The 27,586-nt window shown below is 43.3% G+C and overlaps 1 protein-coding gene and 1 pseudogene across 4 annotated transcripts in view; one reads left to right on the forward strand and one right to left on the reverse strand.

Moving 5' to 3' along the window:
- SYN3 (synapsin III) overlaps nucleotides 1-27,586 on the forward strand; it is a 553,834-nt gene that overhangs the window by 23,631 nt on the left and 502,617 nt on the right.
- Nucleotides 19,050-19,980, reverse strand: LOC144331778 (electron transfer flavoprotein regulatory factor 1-like; annotated as a pseudogene).

The following is a 27,586-nucleotide window of genomic DNA, read 5'->3' on the forward strand; positions in this document are numbered from 1 at the left end:
AAGAGTGAGTTATGGATGTCTCTGGGTGGATGGAGAGTGAGTCTTGACTTTGTCCTGGACCTGGGAAGATAAACTTATCGTCAACATTATTAGCTTATCATAATGTAGAATCAGAGTTAGACTTAGGCTGGTGCTGTGGCTCATGCCTGTAATCCCAACACTTTGGGAGACAGAAGACAGGAGGATCACTTGAGGCCGGGAGTTCGAGATCAGCCTAGGCAACATATCAAGACCCCTGTCTCTACAATAAAAAATAAAAAAAATTATCTGGGCCTGGTAGTACGTGTCTATAGTTCTGGCTATTCAGGATGCTGATGTGGGAGGATCACTTGACCCCAGGAGTATGAGTCTGCAGTCAGCTGTGACCGTGCCATTGCACTCCAGCCTGGGTGACAGAGCAAGACCATGTCTCAAATAAAAATAAAGACCTTGATTTAGCTCGTGGACCTAAAGTTGCATTTGGCATGTCCTTGTTTAGGGGAGGCCAGCCAAGGTCACTTATGGATGATCTTTGGGGGCAATCCTTTGCAGATGCCTGAGGCCTTCCACCTTTCCATGGGGACCTGGCTGATGCATGATGTTAGTAACAGCTATTCATTTGGAAGAGGGTGTTGCAATGACTCAGCTGCTGTGCTTAACTGACCCTTTTGCATAAGAAGTTTGCTGGGGGGGTGGTCCCGAGATTTTTAATTTTTCTTTCCACCTACAACTGTTAGGATTAATTGGTTTAATATATGAACAAAGCTTAAAATAGTACCTAGCACCTAGGAAACATCATATGAATAGCTGCTATTATTATCATTATAATTATTACTATGATCATCATCATTATTATTGTTACTATCACATAGCAAGTCAGTGCCGGTGACCGCCCAGCTTCCTTTAGTGACAATATGCCCACGCTGCTCCTTTCCTTCAGCAGTAAAGCTGCCTGTGCCTAGCCTACAAATGGGGAACGTGTCCCCATACTTGCCACTGAGCCTGCTGTTGATGGAATTTTCTGAGCCAGTGACCAGATTCAGCTCTCCAAGGTGAAGGGCACTGCAGTGGCTGCCACAGAGTCCTGCCCAGAAGGCATCAGGTATCACAGAGAACTCTATTGATCTTGGCACCAGGAGAGGAGACAAAAGGGCCGGGCAGTAGACCAGGATATCATAGTGGTTGAAGGGCTGCATCTTGAGATAGACTAGATGGATCCAGAGGCAACATACCTGGTGCATGATGTTCTGCAAGTTGCTGAAGCCCCCTGAGCTTCGGTTTCCTCATCTGTAAAATGGGGTTAAAAATAGTTTTTGCTTTACGGGGTTGTGTGGGGAATAATGATATGGTGCTTGTAATTAGCTCAGCGCTTGAGTAAACAGCCACATGATGGTTGTTCTTAATATTTAGTTATTTAGGAGAAAAATGCTCCCCATCTGGAGAGAGGGTGAAGTGAGTGGCTAGAAAGTAGTACACACTGGCTGGGCGCGGTGGCTCATGCCTGTAATCCCAGCACTTTGGGAGGCGGAGGTGGGCGGATCACGAGGTCAGGAGTTTAAGACTAACCTGGCCAACATGGTGAAACCCCATCTCTCTAAAATACAAAAATTAGCTGGGGGTGTGGTGGCGGGCACCTGTAATCCCAGCTACTCAGGAGGCTGAGGCAGGAGAATTGCTTGAACCCAGGAGGCAGAGGTTGCAGTGAGTCAAGATCGTGCCACTGCACTCCAGCCCAGATAACAGAGCAAGACTCTGTCTCAAAAAAAAAAAAAAAAAAAAAAAGAAAAGAAAAGAAAGAAAGAAAGAAAGTAGTACACACTGATATCCTGAGAATCTTGTCTTTTAATTGTGATTTTGTTTTTCTTTTTGAGACACAGTCTTGCTCTGTCACCTAGGCTGGAGAGCAGTGGCACAATCTCGACTCACTGCAACCTCTGCCTCCTGGGTTCAAGCGATTCTCTTGCCTCAGCCTCCCGAGTAGCTGGGATTACAAGTGTGCACCATCACACCCGGCTAATTTTTGTATTTTTAGTAGAGATGGGGGTTTCATTGTGTTGGCCAGGCTGATGTTGAATTCCTGACCTCAGGTGATCCACCTGCCTCAGCCTCCCATAGTGCTGGGATTACAGGCATGAACCACCATGCCCGGCTAATTGTGATGGTTTTTGATTGTGACAATTGTACCTTGGAGATCTGTGTTGTGGCTTTGACCTTGCGTCTGCTTGGCTGAGTGACCTTGGACAAGTCCGTTCCCTCGTCTGCGCCTAGTCTCCCCCTCGGCCAATCAGGGTTGCAGAAGCTGGAGCAGGTGTGCCGCAGGGCGCAGTGCTGTTATTCCACGGGAATCTTTCTCCCAGAAACTGTGTTTCTGCCAGCCCAGAGCCCAAGACCTCCTGGAGACCCAGAGTCCCCCAAGACATTTGCCCCTTGTGAGTTCTGTGTGCAGGCCCTGGGTGAGGCACCGAGACTAGGGGGCTGAGTGAGAAGGCTCCCAGACCATTCCATGGGGGGAGTCTGACAGGAAATAGAGCGCTTCTTGCTAAACAGAAAATACCATGGGATAACAGAAGAAGTGCGTAGTTAAGGCTGAGAGGTGTTGGGGGTTACAATAGAACTCTGAGGAGGTGACATTGGGGATGGGTCCTGAATGACGAGGGAGCAAGGAAAGAACATTCCAGGCAGGGGAACGGCTGGTACAAAGGCCTGTGAGCAGGAAAACCAAGCTCTGTAACATATTTTAAAGAAGTTTATTCTGGGCTGGGTCTAGTGGCTCACGCCTGTAATCTCAGCACTTTGGGAGGCTGAGGTGGGTGGATCACCTGAAGTCAGGAGTTCGAGATCAGCCTGACCAACATGGTGAAAGCTGGTCAACATGGTGAAACTCTGTCTCTGCTAAAAATACAAAAAATTAGCTGGGCATGGTGGCAGGCACCTGTAGTCCCAGCTACTTGGGAGGCAAAGGTTGCAGTGAGCTGAGGTTGCACCATTGCTCTCCGGCCTGAGCAACAAGAGCGAAACTCCATCTCAAAAAAAAAAAAAAAAAAAAAAAAAAGTTTATTCTGAGCACACATGGGTGACCATGGCCTAGAGAGTAGTCGAGGGGCCCTGAGAACATGTGCCTAAGGCCATCAGGTTACAGTTTGGTTTCATACATTTCATGGAAACAGGAACTATAAGTAAAATCATAAATCAACACATTGGCTCAGCACAAAAAAGCAGGGCATCTTGAAGCTGGGGTGGGTGGTGTTGGGGTGCTTACAAGTCGTAGGTAGGTTTTAGGGATTCTTTAGTTGGCAATTGGTTGAAAGAGTCCAGCTTTGTCTAAAGGCTTAAAGGAATGCCTCAGTAAAGATACCAGAGTCAGGTTGGAAAGTAAGCCACCTTATATGGGATGAATTAAAAAAAAAATTAAAAGGATGTTATGGTTTGTAGGGCATGACTTAATGTTTGCCTTGCATGGCCTCAGGTCTTGTTTATAATTTGGTAGCTTATTGTCACAAAGACTAACATTTTGTTACTCTAATGATCTTTTTTTTTTTTTTTTTTTTCCACTTTTTATTTTTGAGATGGAGTCTTGCTCTGTCACCCAGGCTGGAGTGCAGTGGCGCGATCTCAGCTTACTGCAACCTTCGTCTCCCAGGTTCAAGCAATTCTCCTGCCTCAGCCTCCCAAGTAGCTGAGATTATAGGCACCCACCACCACACCCAGCTAATTTTTGTATTTTTAGTAGAGACAAGATTTCACCATGTTGGCCAGGCTGGTCTTGAACTCCTCACCTCATGTGATCCACCTGCCTCACCCTCCCTAAGTGCTGGGATTACAGGTGTGAGCCACCATGCCCGGCATTTTTTTTTTTTTTTTTTTTAAGATGGAGCCTCGCTCTGTCCCCCAGGCTGGAGTATAGAGGTGCAGTCTCAGGTCACTGCAACAACTACCTCTCAGGTTCAAGCAGTTCTCCTGCCTCAGCCTCCTGAGTAGCTGGGACTATAGGCACCCGCCATCACACTCTGCTAATTTTAGTATTTTTAGTAGAGATGGGGTTTCGCCATGTTCGCCAGGCTGGTCTCGAACTCCTGACCTCAGGTGATCCATCTGCCTCGAGCCTCCCAAAGTGTTGGAATTACAGGTGTGAGCCACCATGCCTGACCAGTGATGTCTTTTTCAACATTAATGTTGGTCAATTGTGCCTAAACTCCAAAATGGAGGGCGTAGAATGGGGCATGTCTGGCCTGCCTTCCCATCACAGCCAGGAATTCAGTTTTTCAGGTTTTTCTGGGGTCCTCTTGGCCAAGAAAGGATCCAACCAGTTGGTTGGGGGCTTAGGATTTTATTTTTGGTTTACAGACCTGAGAAGGGCATGGGGGACAGGGGCGCTGGGGGAATGGGGTTGGCTTATTTGAGAAGACGAAGGACAGCTCGGATGTGGAAAATGAGAAGGGGAAGAGGGCCCTCAGGCTATGAAGGAAGCTTGAATTACCCAAAGGACAGGGGGACACAGAAGGATTAGAAGGGGGCAGCTGCCTGTGAAGAGTAAACAGGGAGAACCTGTGCGGAGGCGGGAAGCCAGAGGAGAGCTGCCTTCGTCCAGTGGAGAGATGTCGGTGGCTTGGCTCCCAGTGATAACCATGGAGTTGAAAGGAGATGGATTCTGGGGCTGTTTTAAAGTGAAGGGTTGGTGGTGGTAGGGGTCTGGGAGGTGAGAGGAAGGGAGGAATCCTAGAAGACTCCCACATTTCTAGTTTGAACACTTAGTGGGGTCATTTCCTGAGATGAGGAGGGTGGGAGAGGAGCAGTTTGCAATGGGGGTGGCAGGAACCCAGGAGTTCTGTCTTGGACGTGATGAGTTTCAGACACCTATTCACTTTGCTTTCTCTGCTTTCCAGAGGGAACGCGCCAAATTACTCAGTAGGGCAGCACTCAGCCGCCAGAAGTACCGCCCAGCTGGCCATCCGCCCTGCCTTAGGCAGGGGGCCGTGGGCAACTGAAGGTGGTAAGATTGAGTGCTACCGCATCCACAGCTGGCGCTCAGCAGGGTGTGTTCTCTGTGCCGGGGTCTCTCTGTCTCTATCTCTGTTTCTCTACATCTCTGTCTCTGTTTGTCTCTATCTCTCTGTGTCTGTCTATGTATATCTGTCTCTCTGTCTCTGTACCTCTATATATCTTTGTCTCCATCTCTATCTCTCTGTGTCTATTTGTCTCTGTGTCTCTCTGTCTCCGTCACTATCTGTCTCTCTGGGCTTCAATGTTCCCATCTGTAAGGGAGAGTAATACCAGCACACCTACCTCCTAAGGCTGGAGGGAGGATGGTATGAGTTCAGGGGTCGGAGCAGTGCCTGACACAGCTGTAATTATTGTATACAAGTTGAGTGACCATAAGTAAGTTATTTATCATCTTTAGGGTGGGGCATGGTGGCTCACACCTATAATGCCAGAGCTTTGGGAGGTTGAGGTGGGAGGATCGCTTGAGGCCAGGAGTTCCAGACCAGCCTGGGCAACATAGCAAGACCTTGTCTCTACAAAAATAAAAATTAACATAAAAAATCTTGGAGGTGGTGGCCTGTACTTGTAGTCCTGGCTACTTGGTAGGCTAAGGCAGGAGGATTGCTTAAGCCAAGGAGTTTGAGGTTAGAGTGAGCTGTGATTGTGCCACGGCACTCCAGCCGGGGCAACAAAGTGAGACCCTGTCTCTTAACAAAAATGTCATCTTTGGACCTCAGTGTCCTCATCAGTAAAATGAGGTGATAGTACTTTCTGACTTCCTGACCAGGGTTGTTGTGAGATTTGGGGATCATCTAGGAACTGTCTGAGCAGTGCCTGATTCTTTTTTTTTTTTGAGACGGAGTCTCGCTCTGTAGCCCAGGCTGGAGTGCAGTGGCCGGATCTCAGCTCACTGCAAGCTCCGCCTCCCGGGTTCACGCCATTCTCCGGCCTCAGCCTCCCGAGTAGCTGGGACTACAGGCGCCCGCCACCTCGCCCGGCTATTTTTTTGTATTTCTTAGTAGAGACGGGGTTTCACCGTGTTAGCCAGGATGGTCTCGATCTCCTGACCTCGTGATCCGCCCATCTCGGCCTCCCAAAGTGCTGGGATTACAGGCTTGAGCCACCGCGCCCGGCCAGCAGTGCCTGATTCTTAAAAGGGGCTCAGTTGATGGTAGCAACCCCACCGCCACCAGCACCACCATTACCATCATGGTTCTTATTATACTTCCTAGTGGGCTCTGCCAGCCCCTCCTTGCTGCTTACTCCCTTCCTCAGCCCAGCAAGCATCATGGATCATCCAGCCTGGAGACTGGAAATTACAGGCTATAAATCTGGGCCATGGTTGCCCTGGAAAGATGATCTGCCTTTTGCTGGGCAGCAGCAATTCAAATGCTTTGCTGGCTGTGCAGGCAGCTGCTTCCTCAGCCTTCCCCTAAGCCACACGAAAGGCCAGCAGCACGGCCTTCTCTGAAGCTGGTGCGCATTAGCATTCCCCACAGATGGCTTCAGGGCTAGGCGCTGAGAAGGAAGGAGCTATGTTAAATCCGGGGAAATGCTGAGGTCGTCCAACTCTCTGCTCCCTCCACTTATGTGGAATTGGATTTCCACTCGTGCTCCTCACTGATGATGAGACTGGAGCCAGCATGCTGGAGGGGAAAGGGCAGACTGTGGGAACCACAGGCTGGGATTCCTCTCTGCTCTGTCCTTGTCTGTTTCTGATCTGGAAGGCAACATTCTGTAATTAAAACTGGACCCAGGACCCAGACTACCTGGATTTGAATCCCAGCTCCACCACTGAACCAGACACAGCCTTGGGGAAGATGCTTCATCTCCCTGTGCCTCAGCCTTCACGTCTGTTAGATGCAAAGAGTGTTGATAAGCCTTTGTAGTCATACATCTCATAAGGTTGTTATGAGGATGCAGTGAACCAATGTTCAATAAAACTCACCTCTCTTTGCTCAGCTCTTTGTCTCTTCATTATGAAATGATGTTGTTGAACTGGATCCTCTGAAGATTCTAGTTGAGAATTTTAGGCACAACAATTTGTGAAGTGAGCTCTGCTTTTGCCACTGATCTACTGTTTGATCTTGGATGAGGAACTTAACCCAACTGAAGTTTTCTTTCTTTTTTCTTTTTCTTTCTTTTTTTTTTTGTTTTTTGAGACAGAGTCTCACTCTGTCACCCAGGCTGGAGTGCAGTGGCGCAATCTCGGCTCACTGCAACCTCCACCTCCTGGGTTCAAGCGATTCTCATGCCTCAGCCTCTGGAGTAGCTGGGATTACAGGCGTCTGCCACCATGCCAGTCCAATTTTTGTATTTTTAGCAGAGACGGGGTTTCACCATGTTGGCCAGGCTGGTCTCGAACTCCTGACCTCAGGTGATCTGCCTGCCTTGGCCTCCCAAAGTGCTGTGATTACAGGTGTAAGCCACCGCGCCCTGCCTGAAGTTTTCAATTTATTTGTTTAAAGGAAATGATACCTACATGACAGATTCTGGTTAATATCTGAATTAGAATATATACGTCATATATATGAGTATGTAGATAGATATATATCAGAGTGTTTGGCACTTTATAGGTCCTCAGTAAATGACAGCAATGAATTTGACATTGGAAACACTATAGAGGGAAGTTCTATATTGAGTAAGAAATCACATCAACTCTCAAGTCTGTTTCAGATTCAAATTTAGTTCCTGAAAAAGCAGCTCTGATTTAATGGAGAAATGGAAGATATAGAACCAAGAAGGAGGAAAATAAAGAAGAGAGGCAGGAGGGAAGAAGGAAAGAAAATAAAGAAGGGAAGAAGGAAAGAAAGATGGAGTTCCCAGGAACGAGCCTCCTGTGAAGTGCCCTTTTCTAATGGGATAAAAGCAGAAAAGATGAAGTTTGTGCAGTATACAGTCGCCAGGTTTTCTCAACAAAATCAGGATACCGATGCTTTCTGGGTTTTCTTTGTCAGGGATTGAGGGAGCATTTTCAGCCCTGATTCTGGAAATGGCTAGGGTGTGGGTTCCCAACCAGGTCGATGAGCTTGGCAGCCATAGCTCTGGGAACTCTGGATGCTCTCCTAGGAGTTGGGGGTTTGGTCCTCCCAGGGGCAACAGGATCCCAGTCAAGGAGTGAGATTCAAGGCAGAGCCTAGACCCTGGGACTCACTGGATTACTGGGAACTGGCTTCACTGAGAGCCCAACTGGTCAAAGAAAAAGGAGGAACCCAGGCTAAGGTCAGCCGTTGGTTCACTCAGATATTTTATTTTTCGGGTAGTATTTTGACCTGAAGATAATGCAACAGCCCAGGGTACCATTGGACACCAAGCTCTGAGTCTGACTGGCAGAAAAGGTGATCTGGAGCACTCCAGGAGCTTTAGCCCTGGTGGTTGATTTTGGAAAAGTGATTTGATCATCAGCCCTTTCAGACAGGGCCACAGAGAGTATCAATCAGAATTTTCCCAGAAAATGGAGAAAACCTCCATTTATTCTGTTATTAACTAAGGGCCTACAAGGGGTTATGGGTTCAAAGCTGAAATACAGATACACTGTCAGCAAGCCTGAGACCTGAACCAATGTTCACTATCAGGAGTTACTATAATAAACAACACAGACCCCCGAAGGCATGAATGAAAGGCATTTGTTTTGCTCATGTGCCTTCAGGTTGGCTGGGAGTTGACTCTTCTTGGCGGGGCTCTGTATGCAGCCATCTAGCTAGTTCTAAGGTGCATCTTGAGTCCAGGTCTCCTCTCACTTGGATCCGTGGGACAGCCAGGACATGCTCTTCTCATGGCAGTGACAGAGGTGCAAGAGGGCAAGTAGACACATTAGATGTCTCTTTAGTCCATGGTTCAAAACTGGTCACTATCAAGGCTCCCGTGATTAATCAAAACTGGTCACATGACTACCCAAAGTCAGTGGGCAGGAGAGTCACTCAGCTTCTACTGAGAGAACTGAAAACTCACTTGGCAAACTGTGTAGACCTTGGCGGGGGGGGCCGATGAAGAATTGTGGCTAATAATTCAAACTGTAAATTGCCCTCCCCAACATAAGCATATTTATAAATCATGAATACTGAGAAAGTAGTCATGCAGATACCAGGATGAAATCTTTTTTTTTTTTTTCCAGACGGAGTCTTGCTCTGTCACCCAGGCTGTCACCTAGTGGCGTGATCTCAGCTCACTGCAGCCTCCACCTCCTGGGTTCAAGTGATTCTCCTGCCTCAGCCTCCTGAGTAGCTACGATTACAGGCGCCTGCCACCACGCCCAGCTAATTTTTGTATTTTTAGTAGAGACCGGGTTTCTTTTTTCTTTCTTTTTTTTTTTTTTTTTTGGAGACGGAGTCTTGCACTGTCACCCAGGCTGGAGTGCAGTGGCGTAAGCTCGGCTCACTGCAACCTCCACCTCTCGGGTTCAAGCAAGTCTTCTGCCTCAGCCTCCCGAGTAGCTGGGACTACAGGTGTGCGCCACCATGCCTGGCTAATTTTTGTATTTTTAGTAGAGACGGGGTTTTACCATATTGGCCAGGCTGGTCTTGAGCTCCTGACTTCATGATAAACCGGTCTTGGCCTCCCAGAGTGCTGGGATTACAGGCGTGAGCCACTGTGCCTGGCAGTAGAGACCAGGTTTCACCATGCTGGCCAGGCTGGTCTCGAACTCCTGACCTAGTGATATGCCTGCCTCGGCCTTCCAAAGTGTTGGGATTACAGGCATAACCACGCCCGGTGAAATCATTTTTGTCAGACTCAGACAAAATGGGGCCAGGAAGGAGAGGAGACTCACATGTCTGAGATGAGAACTGTTTTCAAGGACTTTCTAAAATCACTTTCATGTCCTTCATGCATCTCTTGCTTTGATAAATCACTAGACATTCTTTAGGACTGCAGTAATTCAGATAAGATGTTCTCAGAAGAACGCTTGCCCAGTAACGGCATCTCCCCACAATGAACTAACAACAGCCTCTGGAACCAATGAACTGTCTTTCTAAGCAGCTTATGTAAATCTCTCATTGCTATAAAAGCTCCCCTTTATCCTTCTCTCATCGAGTGCACTGGTGGCTTGTCATTTCATGCATTCCGGATTGTAATCTTTGTTGTATTCCAGGGCAAACCCAACATAGCTAGAGAGACTTTTCTCTAGTGTCTTTTTATTTTTAAGATTGACAATACTTTACTAATATATGCTGTCCAGAAAATGTACATGCCAAAAAGAAATTTAAGGGTGAGATCAAAGATTGGAATGAAAGTGCTAAGCATTTTCGCCTGTACTCCAATGTATCATCTTGGAAATCCCTAGGGGACAAGTGTCCCATTTTGGAGATCAAGACCAGCTGCAGTGAATCCTTTGGGTCATTTAGAGAGCTTGATCACATGCAGATTCCAGGCTACTACTTTTCCAGCTTGTGGAATCAGAGCCTCTGGAGATGAAGCCTGGGAATCTGTATTGGTTAGAAAGCTCCCCAGATGATATGGGTGCATATTAGAGTTTGATACTTATAAATCAAAAAAGCTATCACTCTGTGATGGAAAGAAGCTCAAGAGTGGCCTCTAAGAACACTGGAATTCCACTCCACCATACCCAGCCTGGAGGGTGCTGGTGGGTGGTCAGGAAAGCCATTCTGAATGATTGATACAGGAGTTGAGTTCTGAGAAATAACAAGACCTAGTCATGCCACAAAAGAGGAGGAGGCTGTGCCCGGCAGACGTTGCTGCCTGTGGGAAGAGCTGTCATTGAGAGAGCGCCTTCCTTGCTCAGGGAACGTATGGTATGTGTCCACACTCAGGAGAGGATCTAGCCGAGAGGGGCCAGCATTCTAGATGATCACCAAGGCGGACACCTCTCCAGCTTCAGTTTGGAACCAAAAAATCCAGAAATAATATTGTGAAATAGACTAGAATATATATATGATTTGATTTTAGAGTAGGTGAGTATTGCTAAAAATCATTGAAATTTATTTTGAAGGGTTCATCTTGAGCAGCAATCACAGAGGGGCCCAGGTGACACTTGAGCTCCAGACCTCAGCTTATCAAGGGCTTCCATTTGGGTTTTGTTTGTGTGTGTGTTTGTTTGTTTGAGACAGCATTTCACTGTGACCCAGAGTGTCTAGAATCATGCAGATTGTGCAGAGACACAATCATGGCTCACTGTAGCCTCGACCTCCCAGGCTCAAGTGATCCTCCCACCTCAGCCTCCTGAGTTGCTGAGACCACAGGCATGTGTCACCACCCCTGGCAAATTTTTTGATTTTTTTTGTAAAGACAGTGTATTAGTCCGTTCTCATGCTGCTAACGAAGATATACTTGAAACTGTGTAATTTATAAAGGAAAGGGGTTTAATGAACTTCCAGTTCCACATGGCTGGGGAGGCCTCACAATAGTGGTGGAAGGTGAAAGAAAAGCAAAGGTACGTCTTACATAGCGGCAGGCAAGAAAGTGTGTGCAAGGGAACTCCCCTTTTATAAAACCATCATATCTCATGAGACTTATTCACTATCACAAGAACAGCATGGGAAAGACCTGCCCCCATGATTCAGTTACCTCCCACTGGCTCCCTCCCATGACACATGGGGATTTTTACAATTCAAGGTAAGATTTGGGTGGGGACACAGAGCCAAACCATATCAGGCAGGGTCTCCCTGTGTTTCCCAAGCTGGTCTCGAACTCCTGGACTCAAGCAATCCTCCTGCCTTGGCCTCTCAAAGTGCTGGGATTACAGGCATGAGCCACCATGCCTGGCCACTTAGATTTTTGACATGACCTTCAGATGAGGGTCCTGATAAGCTAGAGGCAATCCAGCATGATTGTTAGATAATTCAAAACTTGGGCCCCAGGCCTGGCTAGTGCTGCCTGTAGGGCTCTATAAATTCTGTTTGTAAATAAATCCTGTGAATATTTTTTGGGAAATTCAGTTATTATTACCTTATAATCTTAGGAGATTAAATGCTTTAATTTGCTAAATGTAAGTGTTCATTCACATGAAAATTTTTTTTGGACCTTGTTTTGGCATTTCTCTATTTGAATATATTTCAATTGTGTGAGTGGTTGCAAATAAATGGAAGAATCTCATCTCCTCTTTTGACTTCGAGGAGACCCTCTCCCACAAAATTTCCTGACACCCTGGGGTGTTCTCCAACCAGAGGAGGGAGTTGTTTGTGCAGGAGGCTCACTCACCTACAAATCCTGTTTCCAAAGCCCAAATTCTTCTTGTCTGGGGACCCACGGTGTCCCACTCATGAGAACAATGTTGCCACCCACAGGAGATCAAGGCCTGTGTGGGTGGATTTGAACTCATCAAAGACAGTGCAATGTTTTCATGTTGATATGGCTGGAAAAGAGCTTTGGGGACAAAAGGGCCAGCAGGTCTGTGTGTGAGAAAGGAGCAGGATGGAGCTGCTTCCTTAGCAGGTGCATGTTGGACCTGCTTTTCGGGAAGTTAAGCATCTCTTAGCTTTGCAGCTGGAGTGACACAGTCTACGGGGTTCTCAGCCTCTCCCTAGACTTCACTGCCTATGCTCATTAATACATTGATGAAGCCCAGGTTATGTTGTCTCCATGAATTTTTAAATTTTCTGCTTGTGCAGAGGGGATTTTAGCATTTCAGGATTAATTACCCAAATACTGATTCCTAATAGGGAAGTAAAAAAAATTGTTTTAGCCCTAATCGAGTGGAGAATTTATGAGCCGTGTTGTGTTTACATGGGGGACAGGGGGAATCAGATAGTCCTTTGCATTATTCCAATTTTCATTCAACTTACGTTTATGTGTCAGGCACTGTGACAGCTGCTTTCTTTTGTATAACCACAGATTTAATCTTCCCAAACAACAAGTGAAGATAGTTTAACTTCATCCTTGTTGTTTTAAACAGGTTTACTTAAGAAATATATATTGAACCTCTACTATGTGCTAGGCACTGTTCTAGATGCTTAAAATACATCAGTGGACAAATCAGACAATAGTCTCTCTCCCTGGGGAGCTTACATTCTATGAAAGGGAACAGAAAATGAACAATAAGCAAAAAAATAGGTTACAATATATAGTTTATAGAAGATGGTGCATGCTATGGAAAAAAAGAACAAGTAGGATCCAAAGTACCAGACAGTGGCAGTCAGAGGGGAGGCCTCACCGAGAATATGACATTTCAGCAGGACCTGAGGGAGAGGTGGGTGGGCCATGCATGTGTCTGTAGAAAGAGAGTTCCAGATGAAGGAACAACCAGTGCAAAGGCAACTTTTGTGCAGGAAGTTCAATCACTGGAATTCATCTTCTTTCTTTGTTATCTAAGAAATGTGCCAGGCCTTGAATATTTCCTATCTAATGTATCATTGTAGGAGAGCCAGGTGTTAGGCTGTGAAACACTATGTCATCAAGATTAAAAAGCTTGATGTGGGGGGGGGGGGGCGGTGATGGAACTCTTCCATATCTTGGTAGTGGTGGTTCCATGAATGTGCTAAAATTCATAGAACTATACACCCCAAAAGTCGATTTTATTCTATGTTAACTTAAAAAATAAACATTTGGAAAAGCATTTTAGTGCATTTTATTTTGGTCTGCTCAAAGACCTGTGAATTAGGAAGGGCAGGGTATTGGTATCCTCACTTTGCAGATGAAGAACCTGTGGCGTACATGTCACTGAGCTGCAAGAGGCAGAGGTGAGGCTCAAAGTCAGATCCATGCCAAAGCTCATTCTCATATAAATACTGCACCTGCCATGTTGCCTTCCAAACTAACCACACGGTCAGACTTTCTGGCAATGGGAAACACATTGTCTAAAAAGAAATCGGAATAATAATAGCAGCTGACACAGATTGTTTACTATGTGCCAAGCACTGTTCTAGATACTTTGCGTATATTAAGTTGCAGGAACTCTATGAGGCATGTACTATTATACCCATTTTGCAGATAAGAAAACTGAGGCACAGAGAGGCTAAGTAACTTTCCCAAGGCTTTGTAGGTGGTAGGTAGCAGAGTTGGGATTGGAACCCAAGCAATCTGGTCCCAGGATCCATGAGCTTAACCTTCAAGCTTACTGGCTCTGTCTACCTCTGTCCAGCACCAGAGTGCTGAGGCCGTTGTGGTCCTTAGCCTGGGTTTGGGAGGGGGCTTGCACTTGAAGAGTCCATTTTATATAGGATTTGTTTTCAAAGTGGTATAGGTTGGGATTTTTAGGCCTTTTGTATGACCCAATCTTGCAGAAGAAATTTCTCCCATTTTGCCTGTCATGGTGCCCGAAGTATCATCATTAGAGTCACCTCATTGAATCTTAAAGACTGAGCAAAAAGACTGCTTTCAGGCCTTATACCTTATACCATTGGAAGAATCATTTTAATAGCGTGATTGTATTGAGGTGCTGGTACTCTGGGCTGGGCATCTGGCCTGTCCTCCTCTTCAGATATCCTCTCTTATTCTTAAATACCCCATCTCCTATGTCCTGAGGCTTCTCTGCATTAGAGGCTCCAATGACAAGGTCCTGCCAAGAGAAGTGATCTTAGGGGTGAGGTATTGAGAAGAGGAAGAAGTGAGGAAGATGGGTTTTGAAAGAGGTACATGATGCAGAAAATAAACCTCACCACTTTCTCCATTTTCCTAAGATTGGATCTATGTGAACAAACATGTTTCCATGATTAACTATTCAACTGAATACTTCTCCTCTGGAAGAATTAAACCTGAAGGTGTTTGGTTAAGTGCTTTGGGGCTTCTGTGTGACTGTGGGGCTTCTGTGTTCACAGAGTCTCTAAGCATTAATGACTCTGTGATGGCTGAAGTCAGGAATAACAATTGTGCATCCTGATGATATTGTAAAGATACCACTACTTAAAACAATGTTTCATTACTATTATTTGTATAATCATTCATTATTTCAAAAGCACTTCTGTGCATTCTTTCATCTGATTTTCCCAATAGCTTCATGTGGATTGGTAAGAATAAGCAGTGGGGCTGGGCGTGGTGGCTCATGCCTACAATCCAAGCACTTGAACTCAGGAGTTGAAGACCAGCCTGGGAAACATGGTGAAACCCCTCCTCTACAAAAAATACAAACATTAGCTGGGGGTGGTGGCATGTGCCTGTAGTCCCAGCTACTTGGGAGGCTGTGGGCGGTAGGATGCCTTGAGCCCAGGAGCCAGAGGTTGCAGTGAGCCAAGATCGCGCCACTGCACTCCAGCCTAGACTCAGTCTCAAAAACAAAAGGAAAACAAAAAACAAACAACAACAAGAAAATCAGTTGTAATAAATAAATAACAGTAGTTTTAGCTCTCATCGAGTGGAGAATTTATGAGCCGTGTTGTGTTTACATGGGGGACAGGGGGAATCGGGGACAGGGGGAATCAGGGACAGCATCTCGTTCAGTGTTCACATCAATTTGTAAAGTAGCCATTATTTGTTATTCCTGTTTTATAGATGAGGAAACTGAGGCACAGAGGTTGAATAAGCCACTCCAAACTCTCACAGATATTACATGAGTAAGTGGCAGAGCTGGGATTGGAACCAGAGTCTGTCTGCCTTTGAAACCTGTGTTCCCAGCTACAGGTTTCATGGCCTCTCTAGGTATCTAGACAGTGAAGGAAAAAGGAAACAAGATGCAGTATTCCAGGCAGAGGGGAAAGTATATACAAAGGATATGGACTATTGGAAGAGCATGACTCATTAGAAGAGTTTCATCTTGCATGACCAAAGTAGCAAGGAAAACTTTGTGGCAATGATTAAGGTCTTTCTGGGTTAGGGTGTGTCCTTTATCCTAGGGATATGTGGAAAGTCATGAGGAGGCTTCCTCTGGTTAGGGCTGTAGTTTGGAAAGCTCTCTTCTCTCTGCTCTGTGGAAAGTTGACTGAATGAATGAGCTTAGAGGGAGGGAGCTGATTAGGAGGCTGTTGTAATAGGCAAGGGGAGAGAGAGCTTTAGCAGCATGTGAACCAAGTCTATGGTAGGAATGATGGAAAGGAGGGGATGATGCTGAAGATGTTTGTGGAGACAGAGATGACAGGACTTGGAGACTGAGTGGCTGAAACTCACCAGGGTTAAGGCAGGATTAATTAAGGAGGAGCAAAGTGTGAGACTTGGGTTCACAGGGTTCCAGAAATGGGGAACTCAGCTGCATAAACTCATCTGAGGGTGAGCAAGGAAACAAGTTTGGGGTGTCGATGAGGCACCCAGGCAGACATGTCCACTCTCCTGTCCAGGCTGATCAGTGGCTCATCTCTTCTCAAAGTAGCTGTTGCCACTGTGGGGCAGCTCTCATTCCTCCTGCTTTGATGCAAAACCTGTCCTTACGATTTTCACCTTACTTCTGGCTCTGGCTTCACCACCAAGTATGGAAAGTCTTTCATACTTTCTTTAACCTTTCCTAATGAAGTTTTCCTTCATGTCACAGCCTCCAAGAAGTAAGCTTGCAAAGTTGCCTTATAAAGTCTTTTTTTCTGTCTGGTATGGTCACTCCTGCCCTCTAGTGGCTAGTGCTAGGGCAGCACGGGGCTGGGTACCCAGCAGGCCTACTGGGTTCTATCCCAGCCTGTCTTCCTGCCCATCTTTTCCTAGACCTTCACCAGAATCCCTCTCATCCGCACCTTGTCTTGCCATCAGATTAAGTTTGGCATTGAAGTGATATCTTGTGTCCTATCCTAATGATTCAAGAGGAAAAGACCTTGAAAATTACATAACCCAGCTCCCCACTTTCACACCTGTGGACCAAAATGACTACAACGGCCTTCTAACCTGTCTGGCTCCTTTCATAGACACATCCTCTAGGTCTATTTCTACACAGTGGCCAGGTAGACCAGATATCCCTCTTGTCTCTAACCCTCCAATGGCTTACTTTCACAATTGGCTTCAAATCAAAATTGTTTTCAACATGGCCCTTCATGATCTGACCCCTCTCTGCTTTTCTAAACATTCTCTTACAAGAATCTTGTTCTAACTTCCTGATGGAGCTGGCCATCCTTCTGTTCTTCAAATGTGCCTTGCTTTTTCCTACCTTAGTGCCTTTGCTTATATACCTCTCTCTCCCCATCCTTTATGTTTCAGCCTAAAGATCACTCCTGAAAGAAGTAAAATTGTCTCTGTTTGCTGATGACATGATCTTAAATATAGAAAATCCTAAAGAGTCTACAAAAAAACCTGTTAGAACCAATAAACGAATTCAGTGAAGTTGCAGGGGACGAAATCAACATGCAAAAATCAGTAGCATTTTTTTACACTAACAACAAACTAACTGCTAAGGAACTTAAGAAATCAATTTCACTCACAATAGCACCAAAAAATGAAATGCTTAGGAGTAAATTTTACCAAGGAGGTGAAAGATCTTCATACTGGAAACTACAAAACATTGGTGAAAGAAATTGTAAGTGACACAAATAAATGGAAAGGTATCCCGTGTTCATGGATTGGAAGAATTATATGTCCGTACTACCCAAAATGATCTGCAGATTCAATGCAATCCCTATCAAAATTCCAATGTTACTTTTCATGGAAATAAAAAAAATCCTAAAATTTGTATAGAACCACAAAAGAATCTGAATAGTCAAAGCAATCTTGAGAAAAAAGAAGAAAGCTGGAGGCACTTGAAATCTATTACAAAGCTATAGTAATCAAAACAACATGGTACTGACAAGGACACAATGACTGATAGAACAGCAAAGAGATCCCAGAAATAAACTCACACACTCAATTGAAATAAACTCAATTGAAATTTGACTAAGGTGACTAAGGTGACAAGAACACGCAATGGAGACAAGACAGTCTCTTCATAAGTGATGTTGGGAAAATTGAATATCCATAGGCAGAGTGAAGTTGGACCCTTATCTCACATCATACAAAAAAAATCAACTCAAAATGGATAAAGACTTAAATATAATACCTGAAACTATAAAACTACTAAAAGAAAACAAAGGGGGAAAGTTCCATGACATTGGTCTGGGCAATTATTTCTTGGACATTGTCCAAGTGTTTCCAAAAGCACAGGCAACAAAAGCAAAAATAAACAAGTGGAATTGCATCAAACTAAAAAGTTTCCGCACAGCAAAGCAGCAATAAATAAAGATGCAACCCAGAGACTGGGAGAAAACATTTGCAAACCATACATCTGATAAGGGGCTAATATCCAAAATATATAAGGAATTCAAACAACTCTATAACAAGAAAACAAATAACCCAGTCAAAAAATGGGCAAGGAAACCAAATAGACATTTCTCAAAAGAAGACATACAAGTGGCTAACAGATACATAAAAAAATGCTCATTATTACTAATCATCAGGGAAAAGCAAATTAAAACCATAATGAGAACTCACCTCACACCTGGCAGAATGGCTATTATCAGAAAGATGTTAGATACAAGTGTTGGAGACAGCGTAAAGAAAAGGGAAAACTTGTGCACCATGGGTGGGAATGTAAATTTTTTTGTCTTTAGGATAAAATAATAGAATAACATTATTTACTTCCTTTTATCAAAGAAGTTAATTAATACGCAATAGGAGACTTGGTTTCAGGACCAAAGGTAGCAGCAGCAACATTAATAATGGAAATAATTGAATGGTTATGTGTGTAATGCCTGTCACCAGCAGGCTATTTCAAGCTCAGCAGTAATGACTCCATACATATTATTATTTCTATAACTACATTTAAATCATTACCAGGAACTGCTTGTTTTATAGTGAACCTTGAATATGTGCTGTTAATGTACCAAATTGGGGGAAAAAATAAGGGATTAATTTCAAAAGTTCAAAGAAAGAAGTATGTAAGAAATTATTTTGCCTATTAAATGTTTAGTAAATGGCATTCTCTTGTCAGTAAAATGGAGAAATAAGCTAAAAATAATTGGCTAAGTCCTATTAAGTTATAGGATTAAATGTATTATATTTTCATTCAAAATTGGATGCTCATTAATTTATAATCGGTAGTATAGCTAAATTGCTATCTTTGTATAAAAATTGAGCACAAAGTTGCTGATAAATCTCTCAGTAAGAACAGAAGTTGAAACCTATTTAGTTCAGCAGGGCAGCTCAAGGATTTATTTACACAACATGTATATCTTCCCATTTTAAGTTAGAATTATTTTACAATATCTGGTATAATAAACAGCTGGCCCTGGTTGTCAGCTACATTAAAGTAGTAATGATCAATTAGTTTTGTTGGTATCTGAATAATAGCGTTGTTTCATAGCTTTGTATTTCCTAATGAAGTCTAAGGCTTCTAGCTTTCATTACCAATTCGCCCTGTGCAGTAAGTTCTTTGCTCTTCTCTGGATTCTTCATGTCTTTGTTTTCAAGGAAAATGTTCTTCAAACGCCTTTAAAAATCGCATGGTCCTTTTGGATAGTCTCATCCAAGATACAGCAGATTTTTTTTTTTTTTTTTTGAGACGGAGTCTCCCTCTGTCGCCCAGGCTGGAGGGCAGTGGCCGGATCTCGGCTCACTGCAAGCTCCGCCTCCCGGGTTTACGCCATTCTCCTGCCTCAGCCTCCCGAGTAGCTGGGACTCCAGGCGCCCGCCACCTTGCCCGGCTAGTTTTTTGTATATTTTAGTAGAGACGGGGTTTCACCGTGTTAGCCAGGATGGTCTCGATCTCCTGACCTCGTGATCCGCCCGTCTCGGCCTCCCAAAGTGCTGGGATTACAGGCTTGAGCTACCTCGCCTGGCCTTTTTTTTTTTTTTTTTTTTTTTTTTTTTTTGAGAGAGCGTCTTGCTCTGCGCCCAGGCTGGAGTGTAGCGGCGCCATCTCAGCTCACTGCAACCTCCGCCTCCCGGGTTCACGCCACTCTCCTGCTTCAGCCTCCCGAGTAGCTCGGAGTACAGGCGCCCACCAGCAGGCCCGGCTAATTTTTTTTGTATTTTTAGTGGAGACAGGGTTTCATCAAGATACAGCAGATTTTTATAAAGATTTAATACTTCTCCTCTGAAAGAGTTGGCCATTTTCATTTATCATGTAAATTATCCACCTTTATGCATAACGTACTTTGCCTCCAGACCCCAGGATCCCGGAAACGGAACAAAACTCGGCGGCGGCGGCACTCACGCACTTTCCGGCACGCCGGAGCCCGGAGCCGTAAAAGCCTCGACCGTTTCTATGACTCTGTCCGTGGACTGCGAAGCTGGCGTTTTTGAGACGGAGTTACGCTCTTCTTACCCAGGCTGGAGTGCAGTGGTGCGGTCTCAGCTCACTGCAACCTCCGCCTCCTGGGTTCAAGCGATTCTCCTGCCTCAGCCTCCCGAGTCGCTGGGACTACAGGCACGTGCCACCACGCCTGGCTAATTTTATATTTTTAGTAGAGACGGAGTTTCTCCATGTTGGTCAGGCTGCTCTGGAACTCCGGCCCTCAGGTGATCCGCCCACCTCGGCCTCCTAAAGTGCTGGGATTACAGGCGTGAGCCACCCCGTAAAAAAAGTGCTGGGATTACAGGCGTGAGCCACCGCGTCTGGCGGGAATGTAAATTTAATATGGCCATTACGGAAAATGGTATGGAAGGTCCTCAGAAAACTAAAAATAGAACTACCATGTGATCCAGCCATCCCACTTCCAGGTATGTATTCAAATAAATTGAAATCAATATATCAGAGATATCTGCACTTCCATATTCATTGCAGCATTATACCCAGTAGCAAAGATATGGAACCAGACTAGGTGCCCATCATCAGATGAATGGATAAAGTAAATGTGGTATATATACACGCCATGGAATACTATTCAGCCTTAAAAGGAGGGGGAAGCTAGGGCCCAGTGGCTTATGCCTGTAATCCCAGCACTTTGGGGTTCAAAGCAGGAGAATTGCTTGAGGCCAGGAGCTCGAGACCAGCCTAGGCAACATAGCACCTCCCCCTCCCCGAATTCTTTTTTTTTTTTTTTAAACTAGCTGGTTATCTTAGTACACGTCTGTAGTCGCAGCTACCCTGGAAGCTGAGGTGGGAGGGTCATTTAATCATGGGAGGTTGAGGTTGCAGTGAGCTATGATCGCACCACTGCACTGCAGCCTGGGCAACAGAGTGATACCCTATCTCAAACACACAAAAAAAGGAGGGGAAAATTCTGTTACTTGCTACAACATGGGTGAACTTGAAGAACATTATGCTGCGTGAGATAAGCCAGGGACAAAAAGACAAATACCACATGATCTCACTTGTAAGTGGTATCTAAAACCATTAAACTCATAGAAGTTGAGAGTAGAATAGTGGTTGCCTAAGGCTGGAGAGGGGGCTGAATGGGGAAAGGGGACATGTCGGTCAGAGAGTACAAAGTTTCAGTTATGAGAGATGAGCTCTTGTGATCTTTTGCACAGAATAATGCGTTGTAAATAATGCATTGTAAATAATGCATTGTATATTTCAAAATTGCTAAAAGAGTAGATTTTAAATGTTTTTTTCCACAGAAAATGATAAGTATGTGAGATGATAGATTTGTTGATTAGCTTGACTTAATCATTCCACAATGTAAACATAGCAAAACATTACAGAAATATATATAATTATTGCTTGTCAATTTAAAGTGAAATTTTTAAAAGTAACCTTCTCAGAGAGGTCTTCCCTAACCTTCCTCTCTGCAGAAGTCCTGCCCCAGGTGAATTTTGATGACCACACTCTGTGTATTCCTTATGTGCACTTACCCCAAACCATAAATGTTTGTTTGCATGTTCACGATTGGCCTTCCTTTGCCAGCCTATAAGTTCTACTGGGGCCCCTAGTGGGCAGCAGTTACCCGAGAAGCCTTTGACTAACATTGGAGTAGGTTAAAAGATTACAAGAGGTGATTGTTTTCAAAATCAGGGAATTCCTACCAATGAAAGGTTGACCAGAGTTCCTGAAGAAAGAATTGTTAAATAAACGCTGAAGATCCCGTCAACCCTAACATTTTGTTAACTTTTCTGTCTGGTATTTGAAAAATGTAAGAGGCTCAGTTCCAGTAATGATTCCGTAGCCTGTGTTGGACTAAACCTCTCACAGATGATAATGATGAACTTTGGACAAAATATTTCAAACGATTTGAGGTTGCTGGAGAAAAACAAAAAAATAGGATGTGGACAGGATTTGACCCTTGAGGGAAGGAAACCACACCCACTTAGTGAAATATACATTTAGGTGGCTCTTCCCAGGCCACTTGGCATGGAGCAGCTGGAACTAAAGTGGAGAACTGCAGCTTTGCTGGTTTGACAAATCAGTGGTCAGAGTATAAGCTTACAGAGTGGCTGGAAAATGAGGACATCGAAAGAGATGCCCCAGGTCCATGTGCCCACTAGGATCAACTGACGCTTCTGTTGAACCTTTGGTGGGTCTATCTGTCTCTCAGCCCACATCTGCTTTTCATTCCTGCCCACAGTTGTTGAGCATGGATGGAAGCACTGCCTAATAAACTTCCTGCTTGCAAGTGACCAAGGGACTGTCAGCTACCTGGGGAATTGGACTTGAAAACAATCTAAGTAATATTTGCAGAGCATTACACCCAACAACCGCAAAATACGTGTTCTTTCCAAGTGCATCTGGAACATTCATCAAGATAGACTATATTGAACCATACAATTAATCTTTTTTTTTTTTTTTTTTTTTTGAGACGGAGTCTCGCTCTGTCCCCTATCCTGGAGTGCAGTGGCGCACTGTTGGCTCACTGCAAGCTCTGCTTCTCAGGTTCACACCATTCTCCTGCCTCAGCCTCCCCAGTAACTGGGACTACAGGCGCCCGCCACCATGCCTGGCTAATATTTTTGTATTTTTAGTAGAGACGGGGCTTCACTGTGTTAGCCAGGGTGGTCTTGATCTCCTGACTTCGTGATCCGCCCGCTCAGCCTCCCAAAGTGCTAGGATTACAGGCGTGAGCCACCGACCGGACCCGGCAAAATTAATCTTAATGAATGGCAAATATTTAAAACCTTATAGACTATGTTCATGAATCACAAATGATTTATATTAAAAGCATTAACACGACAATAATTAAAAAGCACTGAAATCTGAAAATTAAATGCATGTTTTAGTAATACATGGGTCAGAAAATTATAAGGGATATACAGAATAATGTGAAATGAATGATAATGAAAATTCAACATGTGAGAATTTCTGGGAAGGAAGCACATTGCTTTAAATACTTTTATTGGTGGAAAAAAGGGTTTAAAATTAATGATCTGTGTTCCCAGCTCAAGACTCTAGAAAACAGAACAGCAAATTAAACTTAAACCAAAAGTAAGGAGAAGAAAGTAAGTAATAAAAAACAGAAATAAGTGAAATGGAAAACAAACAATGGAGAAGTTGAAAAGGCTGCAAGTTGGTGCCCTGAAAGAGTAATACAATTTATAAATTCTTAGCAACATGGATCAGTCAAAAAGAGAGAAAAAGCAAATTACCAATATCAGGAATATCAGGAGGAATCATAAGATCCTACAGAAAGGATATATTATGAACAACTTTATTGCCAGTAAGTATCACAACCAAGATGAAATGGACAAAATGCTCGAAATCCCATATTGTCAAAATTGAGATAAAAAGAAAAACAAAAGATGAATAGCTTTATAAAGGAGATTCAATTCATCATTAAAAACTTTCCCACAAAGAAAAACCAACCCCAGATGGTTTCACTGTTGAATTCTGCCAATAATTTAAGAAAAAAACCCACAATATTACACAGACTCTTTCAGAAAATAGAAAAGGAGGGACTATTTCCCAATCTATTTTGTGAGGTTAACATTACACTGATACCAAAACCTAGCAAAGACATTGCCAAAAAATAAAACTACAGACCAATGTTTTTGTCATGAACATAGACAAAAAAATAGCAAAATGTTAACAGATTGAATCCACCAGTATATAAAAAGGGTAATACACTATCATCAAGTGGGATTTATCCCAGGAATGCAAGTTTGGTTTAACATTTAAAAATCAATCAATGTAATTTACCACATTGTTAAGCAAATAAATGGTTTCAAAAACACATAATCCTCTCAATACATTTAGTAAATCACTTGGCAAATTCAACTCCCATTCATGATAAGAACTCTCATCCAAATAATAATAAAGGGAACTGCCTGAATCTAGTAATTTACCAAAAAACCTACAGTTAACACCACATTAATGATGAGATACTGAGTGTTTTTCCCCTAAGATTAGGAACAAAGTAAGGTGTGTGTTTTCATGATTTCTGTTCAATATTGGAGGCCCTAGCTAGGACAATCAGATAAGGGAAATTAGTAAAAGTCATTTAGATTGGAAAGAAAGAAGTAAAGATATCTCGCTTTGTAGATTACGTGATTATTTAAGTAGAAAGTATTAAGGAATCTATAAACAACTAGTAGCAACAACACTTGAATTTAGCATGTCGATATATTGAAAATAATATACTGGCAGCAAACAAATGGAAAGTGAAACTTAGAAAACAGTGTCATTTTAAAAACATGCAAAAAACCCCCAAACAAAATAGGAATAAATTTAGCAAAGTGTATGCAAGATCTCTATATTGAAAATCACGAAAAACTTTCTGAATATAGTGGTCCACTGTGTTCATAAAGCAGAAAAACCAATATTGTTCAGTGACAATTCTGCTCAGTCTGTGCAATCTTGAACAATATTCCAACAGACTTTTTCATAAAAGTTGATTTTAAAATGCATATGAAAATAAGACCTAAGATACTTAAGACAATCTTAAGACAGAAAATTTAGGTGGGAGGACTCACTTTACCTGATTTTAAAACTTTCTGGAAAGCCATAGCAATCAATAAATATAAGAATAGATCAATGGAGTGTATTAAACAGTCCAGAAGTAGACCCACACATGTACAGCCAATTGGTGCCAACAAGGCCACCAAAGCAATTCAATGGGAGAAAAATACTTTCATAAATGGTGCTGGCAACCTGGATAAATGAACGGGGGTGAAAAGGAACTTCATACTCTACTTCATATCACTCAAAAATCAAGTTTAGATGGATCCCCGACCTCAATAGAAAAGGTAGAACTATAAAGCTTCTATAAGACGTTACAGAACGGTATGACTGTGATCTTGGGGTAGGCAGATTTTTTTTCTATCGTTTTTTGAGATGGAGTTTCGCTCATGTCCAGGCTGGAGTGCAATGGCACGACCCTGGCTCACTGCAACCTGCACCTCCTGGGTTCAAGTGATTCTCCTGTCTCAGCCTCCCAAGTAGCTGGGATTACAGGCATGCGCCACCATGCCTGGCTAATTTTGTATTTTTAGTAGAGATGGGTTTCGCCATGTTGGTCAGTCTGGTCTTAAACACCCGACCTCAGGTGATCCATCCACTTCAGCCTCCCAAAGTGCTGGGATTACAGGTGTGAGCCCCCACACCCGGCCTGGCAGAGATTTTTAAGAACAGATACAGGAACACCATAAATGAAAAATTTGATAAATTCGGGTTCATAAAAATAAAAGTTTCTGACCGGGCACAGTGACTCATGCCTGTAATCCCAGCACTTTGGGAGGCCGAGGTGGGCGGATCAACTGAGGTTGGGAGTTCGCAACCAGTCTGACCAACATGGAGAAACCCCATCTCTACTAAAAATACAAAAGTAGCCAGGTCTGGTGGTGCATGCCTGTAATGCCAGCTACTCGGGAGGCTGAGGCAGGAGAATCGCTTGAACCCAGGAGACAGAGTTTGTGGTGAGCTGAGATCGTGCCATTGCACTCCAGCCTGGGCAACAAGAGCAAAACTCCATCTGAAACAAAAAAATAAAAATAAAAATAATAAAAATAAAAGTTTCTGTTTATCAAAACATCTGCAGATATGTATAATAGACTTTATATATGTATATATATTTATATTACATACATATATATATGTGTGTGTTTAGATACATATATATGAAAGAATATGTAAAGTATTCCCAATACCAGTGTGATCTCATCCTATGGTATGATTTTTTTTCTTATTGGGATGCTTTTATCTCAAATAATTCACTTTTTTAAGAGTTGTTTTATTCTGCCATACTTCTGCTCATGAAGGAAATGAAGTAGCAAGCCACAGAATGGTAGAAGATGTTTAGAATGTACGTGTCTGGCAAAGGACTTGTATCTAGAATATATAAAGAACTCCTACAAATCAAAAAAAGATAAACAACTTGCCTTTTAGAAGTGGGCCAAAGATTTGAATAGATACTCCACAAAAGAAGATATGTCACTGGCCAGTAAACCTGTGAAACTTGTTCAGTCTCATTAAATATCAGACAAAATAAATTTAAAACACAATAAGGTACTGTGCTACACCCACTAGAATGGGTAAGATGAAAAAGACAACAACCAAATGTGAGAAAGGATGTGGAGGAACGGGAATTCTCAAATGGAGTGTGCAAAATCAAACAACCACTATGGGAAACTTTTTGACAGTTTCTTATTAAGTTAGACATACACTTACCCCGTGACCCAACAAATTAACTCCTGGGTATTTCCTCAAAGAAAAGATCTACTTCTCAATCTGTCTATCCATCCATCCATTCATCATCTATCTATCTCCACAAAAAGACTTAAATAAAAATTTCTTGCAGCAATTTATTCATAATTCCTGAAAACTGGAAACATTTCAAATTTTATTTTTCTTTTCTTTTTCCTTTCTTTTTCTTTTCTCTCTCTCTCTTTTTTTTTTTTTTTTTTTTTGAGACAAAGTCTCACTCTGTCACCCAGGCTGGAGTGCAGTGGCGTAATTTTGGCTCACTGCAACCTCCACCTCCTGGGTACGAGCGATTCTCATGCCTCAGCCTCCCAAGTAGCTGGGCGTACAGGTGCACACCACCACACCCAGCCTTTTTTTTTTTTTTTTAAATTATTTTTATTTTTAGTAGAGAGGGGGTTTTGCCATGTTGGCCAGGCTGGTCTCAAACTCCTGGCTTCAGGTGATCTGCTGAAGCTTCCCAAAGTTCTGGGATTCCAGGTGTGAGCCACCATGCCTGACCTCAAATTTTCATCAACAGGAGAACAGAGTAGCAATTTGTGGTTTATCCATCCATTAGAATGATATTCAGCGATTTTAAAAATAGAATGACTGCTATACAACATATTGCATCTAAGAACCATTGAGGGAAGCAGTTATTAACAAAAGCATAATATATTTGATTACATTTATATGAAGCTCAAGAACAGATAAAATTAATAAATGGTGACATGCATCAGAAGAGTTTGCCTATTGGGGGTATGGATGGACTACAAGGGGCACAAAAGAACTTTCTGAGGTAATAGAAATATAATAAACATTATACCAGTATATATATTTATCAAAACTCAAAGAAGTATATACCTAAGAACTGTGCATTTCAATCTTAAGTAAATTTTACTACAATAAAAATACTGGCTGGGCACAGTGACTCACGCTTGTGATCCCAGCACTTTGGGAGGCCAAAGCAGGCAGATTACTTGAGGCCAGGAGTTTGAGACCAGCCTGGCCAACATGATGAAACCTCATCTCTACTAAAAATACAATAATTAGCTGGGTGTGGTGGTAGGTGCGTGTAATCCCAGCTGCTTGGGAGGCTGAGGCAGGAGAATCTCTCGAATCTGGGAGGTAGAGGTTGCAGTGAACCAAGATCATTGCCGCTGCACTCCAGCATGGGTGACAAAGTGAGACCCTGTTTCAAAAAAAAAAATGTATATAATAATCTTAACAAAAAATATAAAGTCTAATGGTTTAAATACTCATTGTTCTCAGTGGGATGTTTTGATCTCAAATGAACAGTGTGGG

The sequence above is a fragment of the Macaca mulatta genome, chromosome 10, assembly GCF_049350105.2.
Source record: "Macaca mulatta isolate MMU2019108-1 chromosome 10, T2T-MMU8v2.0, whole genome shotgun sequence".
Taxonomy (NCBI): Eukaryota; Metazoa; Chordata; class Mammalia; order Primates; family Cercopithecidae; genus Macaca; species Macaca mulatta.